The sequence below is a fragment of the Rattus norvegicus genome, chromosome Y, assembly GCF_036323735.1.
Source record: "Rattus norvegicus strain BN/NHsdMcwi chromosome Y, GRCr8, whole genome shotgun sequence".
Lineage (NCBI taxonomy): Eukaryota > Metazoa > Chordata > Mammalia > Rodentia > Muridae > Rattus > Rattus norvegicus.
The window spans coordinates 19285373-19301069 of record NC_086040.1 but is presented as its reverse complement, the minus strand read 5'-3'; the positions used below and the strand labels follow the sequence as shown (position 1 = coordinate 19301069).

The 15697-nt window shown below is 38.9% G+C and overlaps 1 protein-coding gene across 1 annotated transcript in view; it reads left to right on the top strand.

Moving 5' to 3' along the window:
* The window catches only part of LOC120099591 (endogenous retrovirus group K member 21 Env polyprotein-like), a 40939-nt gene extending 25712 nt beyond the window's left edge, over positions 1-15227 (top strand). The window contains exon 3 of the transcript XR_010061954.1: positions 14823-15227. The gene's annotated coding sequence lies outside the window, so the exon portion shown is untranslated. The remainder of the gene's footprint in view (positions 1-14822) is intronic.
* Positions 15228-15697: the final 470 nt, after the last annotated feature.

Below are 15697 nucleotides of genomic sequence, written 5' to 3'. Positions count from 1 at the left end.
GAGTTTTCATCTTAGTCATTCTGACTGGTGTGAGGTGGAATCTCTGGGTTATTTTGATTTGAATTTACCTTATGACTAAAGATGTTTAACATTTCTTTAGGTGTTTCTAGGCCATTCGATATTCTTCAGCTCTGAATTCTTTGTTTTGCTCTGAACCCCATTTTTCATTAGGGTTATTTGTCCCCCTCTAGTGTAACTTTGTGATATCTTTGTATATTTTAAAAAATAGTCCTCTATGTGTTGTAGGATTGGTAAAGATATTTTTCCAATCTGTTGGTTGCCATTTTGTCCTAACAACAGTGTCCTCTGCCGTACAGAAGCTTTGTAGTTTTATGAGATCGCATTTGTTGATTCTTGATCTTAGAGCATGAGCCATTGTTGTTTACTTCAGGAAATTTTCTCCAGTGCCCATGTGTTTGAAATGATTCCCCAATTTTCTTCTGTTGGTTTGAGTGTATCTGATTTGATGTGGACGTACTTGATCCATTAGGACTTTCTATACAGCAGTTAGAATGGATCAATTTTCATTTTTATACATACTGACCACCAGTTGAACCAGCACCATTTGCTGAAAATGCTATATGTTTTTCCATTGGAAGGTTTTGTCTCCTTTCTCAAAAATTAAGTGACCATGGGTGTGTGCGTTCATTTCTGGGTCTTCAGTTCTATTCCACTGGTTTATTTGCCTGCCTCTGTCTCAATGCCATACAGTTTTTATCACTGTTTCTCTGTAATACTGCCTGAGTTCAGTGATAGTGATTCCCAAGGAAGTCCTTTTATTGTTGAGGACAGTTTTAGCTATTATGTGTTTTTTGTTATTACAGATGAATTTATGAATTTTTCTGTCTAACTCTATGAAAAATTGGATTGGATTTTGATGGGGATTGGAATGAAACTGTAGGTTGCTTTTGGTATAATGGACATTTTTACTGTATTAATCCTGCCAGTCCATGGACATGGGAGATCTTTCTATCTTCTGAAATCTCCTTCAGTTTCTTCAGAGACTTGAGTTTCTGCTCATATCTTCATATATTTTACTTGCTTGGATAAAGTCACCCTGAGATATTTTATATTATTTGGGGCTATTGTGAAGGGTGTCATATCCCTAGTTTCTTTGTCCACTTGTTTAGCTTTTGTTCAGAGTTATTTTTATACCCAGTCACGTTGTTGAAATTTTTTATCATGCTTGTAATCTTCTTGTGGAACTTTTGAGGTCACTAAGTATACTATCATATCATCTACAAACAGTGCTATTTTGACTTCTTCCTTTCCAATCTATATCCGTTTAACCTCCTTCACTGTCTGCTTGCTCTGGCTAAGATGTCTAAAACCATATTGAATAAGTTGTGAGAGACTGGGCAGCCTTGTCTAGACACTGATTTCAGTGTGATTGCTTTAAGTTTCTCTTCCCTTAGTTTAATGTTGTCAAATGATTTGCTGTATACGTTTAGGTATGGGCTTAAAATTCCTGTACTTTCCAGGACTTTTATCATGAAGAAATGTTGAATTTTGTCAAAACCTTTCTCACCATCTAATAAAAGGATCATGTGTATTTTATCTTTGAGTTTGTTTATATAGTGGATTAGGTTGTGGGTTTTTTGTATATTAAAGCATCCCTGCAAAGCCTGGGATGAATTCTACTTAATCATAGTGGATGATTGTTAAATGTGTTGTAGGATTAGGTTTGCAAGAATTTCGTTGAGTATTTTTGTGTCGATATTGATAAGAGAAATTGGTCTGAAGTTCTCTTTCTTTGTTGGGTCTCTTGTGTTTTATTGATAAGAGTAATTGTTTAGGTTTCATGAAAGCAATTTGGTAGTACTCCATCTGTTTCAATTTTATGGAATAGTTTGGACAGTATTGTTATGAAATTTTTAATGAATTTTGAATGGATATCTGCACTAAACCCATCTGATCCTAGATTCTTTTTGGTTGGGGGGGGGTTGATGATTACTTTTATTCCTTTGGGAGTCATGTGTTGTTTAAATGGTTTATCATTTCCTACTTTAGCTTTGTCACCTTTTATGTGTCTAGAAAATTGTCCTTTTCTCCAGTTTTTCAAGTTTTGTAGAATGTAGGCTTTGGTAGTACAATGACTTTTTTTTTTAATTTCCTCTGATTCTGCTGTAATGTCTCCCTTTTTAATATTTGATTTTGTTATTTTGTACACACTCTCTGTATCCTCTGCTTAGTCTGGCTATGCGTTAATATATCCTGTTGATTTTCTCAGAGAACCCGGTATTGGTTCTGTTGATTCTTTGTATAGTCCCTTTTTTCCTACTTGGTTGATTTCAGCCTTGAGTTTGATTACTTCCTGCCTTCTACTACTCCTGCATGTATTTGCTTCCTTTTGTTCTAGAGCTTTTAGGTTTGCTGTCAAGCTGCTGATGTATGCTCTCTCCTGTTTCTTTCTGCAAGCACTCAGAGGTATGAGTTTTCCTTTTAGCAGAAGCTTTCATTGTATCCCAAAAGTTTGGGAATATTGTACCTTCATTTTCATTAAATTCTAAGAACTCTTTAATTTCTTTTGTCCTTTCTTCCTTGACCAAGTTATTATTGAGTAGAGCATTGCTCAACTTCCATGTATATGTGCGTGTTCTTTCCTAATTTTTATTGAAGAACAGTCTTAGCCCATAGTGGTCTGATAGGATGCATTGGATTATTTCTAACTTTCTGTATCCTTTGAGGCCTGATTTCTGACTGATTATATGATCAATTTTGGAGAAAGTGCCTTGAAGTGGTGAGAAGAAGTTATATCCTTTTGTTTTATGATAGAATGTTCTAAAATATCTGTTACGTACATTTGATTTAAAACTTCTGTTAGTCTGTCTATGTTTCTGTTTAATTTGTTTCTGTGATCTGTCTAGTGATGGGAGTAGGGAGTTTAAATCTCCTGCTACTATTATTTGCGGTGCAATATGTTCGTTGAGCTTTATTAAGATTTCTTTTATGTATGTAGGTGCCCTTGTATTTGGAGCATAGATATTTATATTTTCGTTTCACCTTTTTGGTTTTTTCCTTTGATTAATATGAAGTGTCCTTCCTTATGCTTTTTGATGACTTTTTGTTGAAAGTAAATTTTATATGATAAAAATGGCTACTCCAGCTTGCTTCTTCAGACCATTTGCTTCAAAATTTGTTTTCCAGCCTTTACTCTGAGATAGTGTCTGTCTGTTTTTTTTGTGTGTGTGTGTGTTTCCTGTAGTGCACTCTTCCTAATATGCACAAATGGTTGTTCACTTAGTGTCTGTATGACATCTGTGCAGGACCTTCTGGCTTTCTTAGTCTCTGATGAGAATTCAGGTGTATTTCTGACAGGTTTGCCTTTATATATTATTTAACCTTTTCCCTTACAGCTTTTAATAATTTTATTTGTTTTGTGCATTTGGTGATTTGACTATTATGTGATGGGAGGATATCCTTTTCTGGTCCAATCTTTTGGAGTTCTGTAGGGTTTGTGTATGTTTATGGGCATCACTTTCTTTAGATTAGGGAAGTTTTATTCTCTAATTTTGTTTAAATTATTACTGTCCCTTGATGTTGGCAGTCTTTACTCTCTCGTATACCTGTTATCCTTAGGTTTGATCTTCTCATTGTGTCCTGGATTTCCTTTATATTTTGGGCTACGTGCTTTAGCGTTTTACATTATCTTTGACAGTTGTGTCAATGTTTTCTATGGAATCTTATGCTTATTAGATTATGTCTTTTATCTCTGTATCCTGTTGTTGATTCTCACATCTATGACTCCTGGTCTCTTTCCTAAGTTTTCCATCTCCAGGGTTCACTTCCTTTGTGCTTTCTTTATTGTTTCTATTTCCATTTTAACTCCTGGATGGTTTTGTTCATTTCCTTCTCCTGTTTTGTTGTTTGTCCAATAGTTCTTTAAGGTAGTTTTGTGTTCCCTCTTTCTGGAATTCTACTTGTTTGCTCCTGTATTTTCTGTTGTCCTGTATTTTCTCCAGAGACTTATTTATAACCTTCATAACATCCTCCATCATCATGATAAAATGTGAACTTAAATCTAGACCTTGTTTTTTGGTGTGTTTGGATATCCAGTTTTTGCCTTGGTGGTACATTTGGGCTCTGATGAGTCCAAGTTTTCTTGATTTCTGTGAATTGTGTTCCTGTGATTGCCTCTGGCCATCAGGTTGTCCCTGGAGTTAGCTGGTCTTGCTCTTTCTGACTGTGGCTTGACCATCCTGTAGGCTCATGTGTCAGGACTTCTGTAGACCTGTTTTCCTGTTTTTTTTTCCAGGTTGTGGGAACAGAGTATTCTGCTCTCATGTGTGCAGTTTCTCCTGTCCACTGGCTTTCAGGTGTCCCTGTGGGCAGGAACCAAAAGGAAATTCCCATACTTCTCCTAGGTCCTTCTCGGGTGGGGGGAGGATGCACAGAAGGCACAAAGTTGTTTCCTCTTGTGTCAGGAATCTGGGCAGAGAGTAATCTCCTCTGGTTTCCCAGGGGTGTCTGCTCCTCTGAACGTGTAGTTCCCCCACCCTCAGATTTTTGTACAGTGAGCTGTTTGACCATTTCTGTTCAAATCCTGGCACAGTCTGGAACATGATGCTCCTGCAGTTTTACTCCTCCTATATTCCTGGGTCCAGTTTCCTCTTGGGCCAGAGATGTGGGCAATGGTGGGCAGAAGTAGAAGTCTCTGTGCCTTATATGCTCAGTACTTCCCACAATCCTGGGTGATCAGCTCTCTCTCCCACAGCGTCTAGGATCAGGGAGTTCTGGGCAGGGATCAGAAAGGTTCAGGAGCCAGCTAGGAACTGGAAGTGCCTTGTCCCATAGAAGTTGTGACTTTGCTTGTCCTGAGTCCACCAATCAGGTCACTGAGAGCAAAAAAGTTGGATTGACCTCTGGTCTGAGGCCTGAAGTTGCTTCTCGGGCTGACCTTCAGCTCTCTATGAGAGCCACAGTGAGAAATGTCCTGCCCCTACTGCTCCTAAGTCCCTATGCACAGGAGGCCCAGATGGAGGTAGGTGGGTTTTTTTTTTTTTTTTGAGTCAGGAATGTGAGCAGAGTTCTCAGAGGTTTCTGCCTCTCAGACAGTCGAAATCTTCCCCACCCCACATGAGAATTAGTTGTAGGATGATGTTTGGACCAGTTCAGATCCAGGTCCACTTTGGACTGTGGGCACCTGCAGCTTGACTGTTCCTATATTCATGTGTCCAGCGGCAGTATGCAGTTTCCTCTTTGTCTAGGGATGTGGGGACAGTTGGGCAGAGGTGGCAGTCTCTCTTCCCTGAGGGCTCAGTATTGCCCAATCTACGGGGTGATCAGCTCTCTGTCCCACTGAGATTCCAAAGGAGTTTCAAATGTCCATTCCCTATCCTAGAGGTCTCCAGTCTTTCCAATTCTCCTGCAAATGTGTTGGAGAAGACCCCTCTGGTTAAGGGGATGTACAACAGGCCCCATCAGACAACAGGGCTGCAAAACTTCTTGTCTTAAAGGTAATCTCAGTGATTTCTCATATTCCACACATTCCTGCCCAATCTCCACATGAGACAATAATAACTTTGCCAGCTGCCAAAGCAGAGCATAGAGATATGTACACTCACAAAGACAGTGAAAGAAGTCACCCATCTCTACCACAGCATCTTGTGCAATCTGCTTTTGGTAAAGTGAGTTTGAAACAAGATTCTGCTGAAAAACAGGATTTCAGAACTTCCCTATTAAACCAAGAGGACCTTCAATGTCCTCCACCATGAAAAGTGGGCTTACATCAACACTTATGGTCCTAGGGTGACAAAGTACAGTCACAAATACCCACGTGAACCTCATAACACACATACCAGCCCAAGCAGAGACAAAACTTTCTGAATGTACACCATTAGATCAAGGACCATTGCCAGATTCATAAGGGGTTCTTGAGAGTTCCACATCCCTGCAAGATGTGGAAGAAAATTCTGAGTTTACCCAAGGGACTCTTGTGCCTTCTGCACATAAAAAAAATGTGATCTAGCACCCTCACCATATCCCCGAGTACTTCCAATGTTCCTATATGACATAAAATTATTCAAATATCCTCTACCACTGAAAAGGACCCTCCTGCCTTTTCATCAGAACCAAAAGAGCCAAGTTTATCTCAACAGTCAATGAGCAATGCACAGTCCATATTTATACAATATACAGAGAAAATAAAACATCCCCTGCCTCCTCAGGAGACTCTAGGTAATTCTGCCCTGAAAGGAGAGGCTCCAAAATTTTCCACATATACATCAGAGATGCTAGAATTTCCCAAAACTGAGCAGGACTCTCTGAGTAGTACTCTATCTCATAAAGAAACTGTGGGACAAGAAACATCTACAAAAGGATATCAACCCACAGACAGATCTTTAGAAATGGCTTGTGGATGTGACACAAGTAAAACAGATGTTATAGGACATATTCCAACTTAGAGAAGGTTATGGATCCAACCATACATTAACGAGGAGTGAGGGAACATGATATGCAAACACCAGTGTTTGTAGCATCCTTGATATCTTAGGAAAGGGATTCCTTGTTTTCCATTTGTGAAAAAGAATGCATATGACCTCTGCAAACTTCACAGGAGGCTATAGGAACTTCCTTAACTCCTCAAGATCATGCCATCTTCCCCAACTACAGAAGATGCTACACACACTTCGAAATATGCACCAAGTGTTTCCAGTCTTTTTTTATACCCACAAGCGGGCCCAGAACATCTGCAAAATACATCAAAGGCTCTGCATTTTACCTTATGTTCTGAAGGGGCCTTGGATCTTGTTTTGCCTATGAAGCAGGCTATGGAACCTGACACTTCTACATGAAAGTCTGTTTCCACTTCTCCAGCAGGAGAAATTTTTCTTGGAAATTCCACAATTACAAAACAATATCTAGAATCATCCTCATCTGCTCATGATGCTCTCAGACCTCTCACTTATGTCCATGATGCTCTAGCAGAAGTCACATCTTCAGAGGTAGCTCTAATACCTTCCCCCCATTCTGACATCACAGTCAGGATTTTTACATATATACACGGTACATTAAGACCTTCCTCACATGAGAAGGTTGTCTTAGTATCTACTGCATCTGAGCAACATGCTTTCCAACTATCCCCATCTACCCAAGTAGATTTATTTCACATGACCACTCTGGGGAGAAATAGTCGACATTCTCCCTCTACAAAAGTGGACCACAGTAATCCAATTTCTAGAAACAAAGGGTTAAGATTTGACCCTTCTGATGGAGTCTTGAGAAATTTCTCCTCCAAGGAAGACAGTTTCAACCTTCCCCCTTCTGCCAAAAGGGATCGTTTGCCATCTTCTGCTGCCAAAGAGACACCAAAAGCTACATCTATTCCTCAGGTGAGTCCCACACCTCCTCCATCTGTTCAAAAGGCCTTGAAATTTTCCAAAAATGATGAAGGAAATGTGGAAAGTTGCCAATCCTTACAAGGGCACGCTGAACAGTCCATACTATCCCAAGATGCTCAAGTACCTCCTCCTTCTACCAAAAAGGCATGTTCACCATCTGCCCTAGGATTTCAGGGAATTTCTTAACCCCTCTCTAGGGCTCCGGAAAGTGTTCTCCATCCTCAAAGTAATTTGTCATTGTGAAAATTAGACTTCAAAAATACAAAAACTTTTTTTATATTTCCAAAGTTCTGAGGGAAAGTCCACATCAAAATAATCATTTTGACCTTCTGCCATTTGCCCAAGTATATCAGAAAAATTCTATGTCTTCTAAAGAATCAAAAAATCAATCTGCCTCTAGCACTCTTCCTCAGAAACATTTACCATAATCCATACAATCCCCAGGACCATCGAAAACTATTAAGGGGTATCTAGAAAGTTTCCCATCTGCACAAAGGTCTGTAGGATGTTCAGCAACTTCTCAAAGAGCTCGGTGCACTTAGAGAACAAAAGAATTAATGCCATCTTCCCAGGGTATTTTCCCAAGATCCACATATTTCTTCTTTTATTTTATACCAAGAAAGAAGGTCAGCTTCCTTCTCCGAATCTCTGATCTCTTCATCCTATATGTTCTCCCTCCAAAATGGCTCTTTACTGTGAATTAGAGGCCAATTAGTAAACCATAGATATATGGAAGGAATAACTGAAAGGCAGTTTCTGTCAAGATGATACTTGTCAAGATGTCATAGAAGAAGCTAGGTCTTTCCAGGATACAAGAGATTTTTCAGGCAGGGCCTATTGATGATGTCACTGAGACCTGCCCGAGCCTACCTGCTGAACACCTTTCCTTACATTGACCAGATTCAAGGGTACACTTTCCAGGAGTGTCTCCTGTGACACAGTGAAAACCTTTATGTACTACATCTCTCTACAGCTAGATACTTCATTTGCTTTATCAGTGGTTACATGCTCTGAATGGAGAAAGTTAGTCAGGTGCTTGGAATGGGTAGAAAAGATCTAGGAACATGGAGTGGAGGAGATTCTTCTGGATAATAATTCTATTCCCAGGTACATTCCTGTGACATACAGTTCAATCTGCTAGGTTTTCTCTATTTCCCAAAGAACATGATTTCCTATGTAGTCCTTTAATTGAATGAAAATTGCATTACTTTTTCTTATTGTACATTACTTGGTATAGGACTTTATATATATTCCTGAATGTGAACTCAAAAATTCTGCTTTGCAATTCAATTTTTCCATAGATTTTGGCAACAAAGGGGGCAAGGCTTTAGAGTGAATATAACAATGTAAATATTGTGTACTCTCTTCAAATGATAAACTCCCAAATCCTTATTTTTTTCCTAAAATTACCAGACATCGGGAAGGAAATGACAACATAGACTATAGAATGCAGTTCTGTAGTCCCATTAGATATCAGTTTCTAATATCTACCTTCCTGTGTTCCCACGGCCAAACTTGAGAGTTTTGGATGTTTTACCATGATTCTTTCTTCAGGCCAAACATAAGATTCAGAAAGATGGGCAGGGAGAGGAATGAGTGAGATCCAAGTGTACCTCAAATTTAATAGGTTCATAAGAACAGGAAGGAGTCTATTTGGCATTGGCATTTGTTGATTCTACATTCTTGAGCTAATTTCGCCGAATTTATGTTAAAATTCCAACTAACCTCATAATTGTAGAACCCACCAAAGTGTGTGAGTATAAATATATAATATATTGTTATATATATTTATACAGAGTAACAAATCTAGATAATATAGATGAACCTAATAATTGCATTCTTCCAGGAACTGGATATAGATCTTTCCTGAGAGACACAGCTAGAGCATTTCAAATACAAAATGAATGCCAGTGGCAAACCAGTGAACTGAAAACGGAACTGTTTTGGTAGATTTTGAGAAAGGATTACAAGGGCTGAAGCGGCTTTCAACCCAATAAGAACAAAGATTCCAACAAACCAGAGCTGTCTGGTGCTAAACCAATGTTCAAAGACTGTAGTATATGGACAGATTATGGCTCCAACTGCATAGGTAGCAGAGCATGGACTTGTAGGGCACCAAAGGAAGGAGAAGCCCTTGGTCTTCCATAGGTTTGACTCCCAGTGAATGGGAATGTCAAGGGGCAATAAATGTGGTTATAGAGGCATTGGATGGGGACTGCTTAGGGATCTTATGGAAATGAAACTGAATAAAGACATAACATTTGAAATGAAAATATATAAATATTCAATTAGGTCTTGGGGATTTGCTCAGTGGTAGAGTACTTGCCTAGCAAGTGCAAAGCCCTGGTTTTGGTACCCTGCTCTGAAAAAAAGAAAAGAAAAAAAAATAGGGGCTGGTGAGATTGCTCAGCGGTTAAGAGAACTGACTACTCTTCCAGAGGGCCTAAGTTCAATCCCCAGCAACCGCATGGTGGTGCACAAATATCTGTAATGGAATCTGATGCCCTCTTCTGCTGTGTCTGAAGACAGTGCCAGTGTATGCACATACATTAGATAAGTAAGTAAGTAAGTAAATAAATAAATAAATAAATAAATAAATAGAAAAATAGATATATCCAATTTGATAAGGCAAAAATATTGTTAAAAAATCAAAGAAATAATACAAAAGAGAACTGCCTGCTAATCTCACCTATTGACTCTGAAATCTAATGGGTCACTGTCAGGGATTGGTAGTCAGAATAATACTACTGGAAAGAGTAAGATGTTGAAATATTGACTAGAAGCATTTCTTTCTCCTAGATATCAGTGTCAGACACAAACTGCACTCTAGGAATCCAAAGCATGGAGGAGTTTACACTGAGCTGAGGATACAAAACTTGTCTTTCCCTTCTTTCTTATGATGTTTTACTTCAGGGCAACCAAATTGAAAATGATGAGTTCTCAGAAAAACAATGGACCACTTCCCAACACCTGGCTTTTGAAATACAGAAATGAATGATATAAACTCTCTGACTTACAGCAACCATAACAAGCAGGGAAGTTCAGATGCTTCTGAGATGCACCTGACTCCTGATTCCCATATGTGGAATGATCAGATCAAGTCTATCTCTTTAGTGAAACCACTCAATGTGTACGCAGTACCCACTGACTTTCCCATGAACCATGTTTTTCTTCCTTTTTTTAATACCAAGACAGAATTCAAGCTTCCTTCTCCCCATCTCTGACATAGTCATCCTCTGTGTTCTCCCAAATGGCTGTTTACTCTGAATTAGTGGCCACATAGTAAACACTCTTGGTACTGAAGAAATATGCAAGAGGCATTTGTAGACACAACAACACCTTTGACATCACAGAAGAAGCTAGTGCTCTCCAGGTTACAAGATATTTTTCAGAGAGTCCAATGGTGATGTCACTGAGAATTGCCATGGCCTGCCTGCTGAACGTCTTTCTTTAATGGCCAGATTTGAGGGTGCCCCTTCAAAGAATGTCTCCTGTGAAACAGTGGAAACCTTCATGTATTCATCTCTCTAAAACAAGAGACTTCTTTTAGCTTCATTAGTGTTTACATGCTTTGAATGGAGAAACTTAGTCAGGGTCTTGTCATGGGTAGAAAAGATCTAGGGTCATGGAAGGAAGGAGATTCTTCTGGATAATAATTCTAATCCAAATTCCATTCCTGACATTCAGTTCAATTTCCTAGGTTTTCTCTGTTTCCCAAAGGCCAGGATTTTCCCTACATCCCTAATATTGAGTGAATATTGTATTTCATTTTCTTACTGTACATTCCTTGATAGGGTAATATATATATATATATATATATTCCGGAATGTGTACTCAAAATTTTGTTTTCCAATTCAATATTTTTGTAATGATTTTGAAAACAATGGAGGCCAATGTAAAGAGTGAATAGAACAGTGTAAATACTCTGTACCTACTTCAAATGATAAACTACCAAATCCTTTTTTTTAATCCAAAAATTACCAGAGATCAGTAAAGCAAAGTAAAACATGAACTATGCTGTGGTTCTGTAGTCCCATTAGATAACGATTCTATAATAGCTACCGTCCTGTGTTTCCAGGCACAGACTTGAGGGATTTGGATGTTTACCATGATTCTTTCTTCAGGACAAACATAAGGTTCAGGAGGATGGGCAGTGAGAGGAATAGCTTGATGTCCCGGGAAACCTCAACTTCAATAGTTTCATAAGAACAATGGAGAGTCTATTTGGCATTATCATAACTGGATTCCTCATTTTTGACCTACTGGCAAAGAATCCAAGTTAAAATTACATCTATCCTCATAGTTGTACGGGATATATATATATATGTGTGTGTGTGTGTGTGTGTGTGTGTGTGTGTGTGTGTAGAGAAAAAGATAAGATGAATAGATAGATATAGATACAGATATAGATAGATATAGATATAGATGATATAGATATATAGATATAGATAGATATAAATATAGATATAAATGTAGATCTGGATATAGATGGATAGATATAGATAAATACATAAATAAATAGATAAATAAATATGTAGATATATCAGCCACCAATTAGATAATAGTGATGAGCCTAATAAGGGCATGCTGCTAGGAACCTATAAAGGTCTTTCTGAGATACACAGTTATACCATGCCAAATACAGAAGTGAATGCCTGTGGCATAGCAGTGATTTTGGCAACAAAGGATGCCCAGCTATAGCTTGAATATAACAGTGAAAATACTCTGTACTTACTTCAAATGGTAAACACCCAAATTTTTACTTTATCCAAAGATTACCATTCATCAGTAAATCAAAGGACAACATGGATAAGAGAGTGTGGTTCTGTAGTACCATTAGATGTCATTTCTCTAACATCTACCTTCCTGTGTTCCCAGGGTCAGGCTTGAGAGTTTTGGATGTTTTACCATGGTTCTTTCTTCAGATAAAACATAAGATTCAGGAGGTTGGGCAGGGAGAGCAATGGCTTGAGGTAGTTTCATAAGAACAGGAGGAAGTCTATATGGCATTGTCATTTGTGGAATCTAAATAATTGAGGTAGTTCCAAAGAATCCATGTTAAAATTCCACCTAATCTCATGGCTGTATGAGCCACCTATATATATATATATATATATATATATATATATATATATATATATATTATATTTCAGTATAAATATTATATATATATATATTATATTGTATTATACACATATGCACACATATACATATCAGCCACCAAAAGCAGATAAGACTGTTGAAGCTAAGAAGTGCATGCCTCCAGGAACAGGATATAGATCTTTCCTGAGAGACACAGCTAGAGCAGGTCCAATACAGAAATGAAAGCCAGTGCAAACCAATGAACTGATAACGGACCTCTTGCTGGTAGATTTTGAGCAAGGATAACAAGAGCTGAAGAGGCGTTCAACACCATAAGAACACCAATGCGGAGGAACCTGAGATTTCAGGTACTAAATCAATATTCAAAGAATGTATATGGAGAGACCTAAGTCTCCAACTGCATATGTAGCAGAGGATGGCCTTGTTGGAGACCAAAGGAAGGAGCAGACCTTTGGTTTCATCATTAGGTTACCTCCCAGTTTATGGGAATGTCAAGGGGCAGTAAGGTTGGTTTCAGAGGAATTGGATGGGGACTGCTTAGGGATCTTATCGACAGGAAACTGGAAAAGGACATAACATTTCTAAAGAAAATATAGAATTATCCAATTAAAAAATATGTTAAAAATGAAAGAAATAATAGAAAAGAGAACTGCCAGCTAATCACCCCTATTGATTCAGAAATATAAAGAGTCACTGTCAATGGATGGTAGTCAGAGTAATACTAATTAAAAGACTATGATGATGAAGTCTCAACTAGAAAGTCTTCCCTCCCAGACATCAGTGTCAGACACAACATGCACACTGTAGGAATCCAAAGCATGGAGGAGTTTACACTGAGCTGAGGATACAATAATTGCCTTTCCCTTTTACTTAGGATGTTTTTCTACTGGGCAAAAAAAATAAAATTGATGAGCTCTCAGGAAAACAGTGCCCTTCCCAACATTTGGCTTTTGGGATACAGAGATTAGTGATATAAACTCTCTGATTCTAGGAACTATAACAAGCAGGGACGTCCAGATAATTCTGAGAGAATCCCAGCTCCAGATTTGCATCAGCTAACCTACATAGTCCTTACTCAGGACTCATGTAGATTTTCCATGGACCAAGTATTTCTTCCTTTTTTTTATATCATGACAGAAGGCCAGCTTCCTTATCCCAATCTCTGATCCCTTCTTCCTCTTTGTTCTCCTTCCCAAAGGCTGTTTACTCTGAATAGTAGGCCAATTAGTAAATCCTAGAGGTACTGAAGGAATATCAGAGAGGCAGATGCAGACAGGACAACACTTTTGACATCACAGAAGAAACTTTGGCTCTCCAGGATACAAGAGATTTTTTCCGGGAGGGACAAATGATGATGTCACTCAGAACTGCCATGACTCACCTGCTGAAGAGCTGTCTTTACATTGAACAGATTTGGCAGTGCTCTTTCTAGGATAGTCTTCTGTGACACTGTGGAAACCTTTACTTACTACATCACTCTAAAATTAGAGACTTCTCTGTGCTTCATTAGTGTTTGCCTGCTCTAAATGGAGAAATTTAGTCAGGGGCTTGGAATTGGTTTTTCTCTGTTTCCCGATGGCCAGTATTTTCCCTACAGACATATTTTAAGGCATAACAAAAAAACAGACCTCTTATTGGTAGATTTTGAGAAAGGATTACAAGAGCTGAAGGGGCTTTCAACCCCATAAGAACAACAATGCCAATGAACCATCGGTTTCTGGTATTAAACTAATATTAAAAGACTGTTCATGGACAGTCCTATGGCTCCAACTGCCTATGTGGCAGAGGATGGACTTCTTGGTCTCCAATGGAAGGAAAAACCCTTGGTCATCACGAGGTTTGACTTCCACTTCAAGTAAATGTCAAGGGGCAGTAAGGGGTGTTATAGAGGAAGGGTAGTGGGATCAGTAAGGGATCTTACAGAAAACTGGGAAAGGACAAAAAAATTGAAATGAAAAAAATTAGAAATTTCCAATTGAATAAGCAGTAAAATTTGCTAAAAATTAAAGAGAAAGTGAAAGAAATGAAAGAAAGGAGAAGTGCCAGCTAATCACACCTATTGACTCAGAAATCTAAAGAGTCACTGTTGGGAATGGTAGAGTAATACTAGTGTAAAGTCGGAGATGATGAAATCTCAACAAGAAGCACTTCTCTCTCCCAAATATCAGTGTCAGACACAAACTGCACTATAGGAATCCAAAGCATGGAGGAGTTTACACTGAGTTGATGACACAATATTTGTCTTACACTTCTTCCTTATGACTTTTACTCCTGGGCAAAAAGAATGCAAGCCATGAACTCTCAGAAAAACAACGGTGACATTCCCAACACTTGGCTATGGGATAAAGCAATTAATCATATCAACTTTCTGATTTCTAGGAACCATAACAAGCAGGGACGTCCAGATGCGTCTGAGAGGCTCACCACAACTGATTCCCGTATGAGGAAGGAACAGGTAAAGGCTATCATTTCAGTGAACCCACTCAACCCCTACGCAGAACTCACTGAGCTTTCCCATGGACCACAAATTTTTTTCTTCTTTTTTTTAATTAAATTTAGTATTTCTTATTTACATTTCGAATGTTATACCCTTTCCTGGTTTCCGGGCAAACATCCCCCTGATCCCTCCCCCCTCGCCCAATTGCCGCCCTCCCCACAACAATCACATTCACTTGGGGTTCAGTCTTAGCAGGCCCAAGGGCTTCCCCTTCCACTGGTGATCTTACTAGGATATTCATTGCTACCTATGAGATCAGAGTCCATGGTCAGTCCATGTATAGTCTTTAGGTAGTGGCTTACTCCCTGGAAGGTTTGGTTGCTTGGCATTGTTGTTCGTAAGGGGTCTGGAGCGACTTCAAGCTTTTCCAGTTCTTTCTCTGATTCCTTAAACGGGGGTCCTATTCTCCGTTCAGTGGTTTGGTGCTGGCATTCACATATGTATTTGCTGTATTCTGGCTGTGTCTCTCAGGAGAGATCTACATCCGGCTCCTGTCAGCCTGTACTACTTTGCTTCATCCATCTTGTCTATTGGGTGGCTGTATATGTATGGGCCACATGTGGGGCAGGCTCTGAATGGGTGTTCCTTCTGTCTCTGTTTTAATCTTTGACTCTCTATTCCTGCCAAGGGTATTCTTTCCCCCGCTTTTAAAGAAGGAGTGAAGCATTCACATTTTGATCATCTGTCTTGAGTTTCATGTGTTCTATGCATCTAGGTTCATTCAAACCTTTGGGCTAATAGCCACTTATTAATGAGT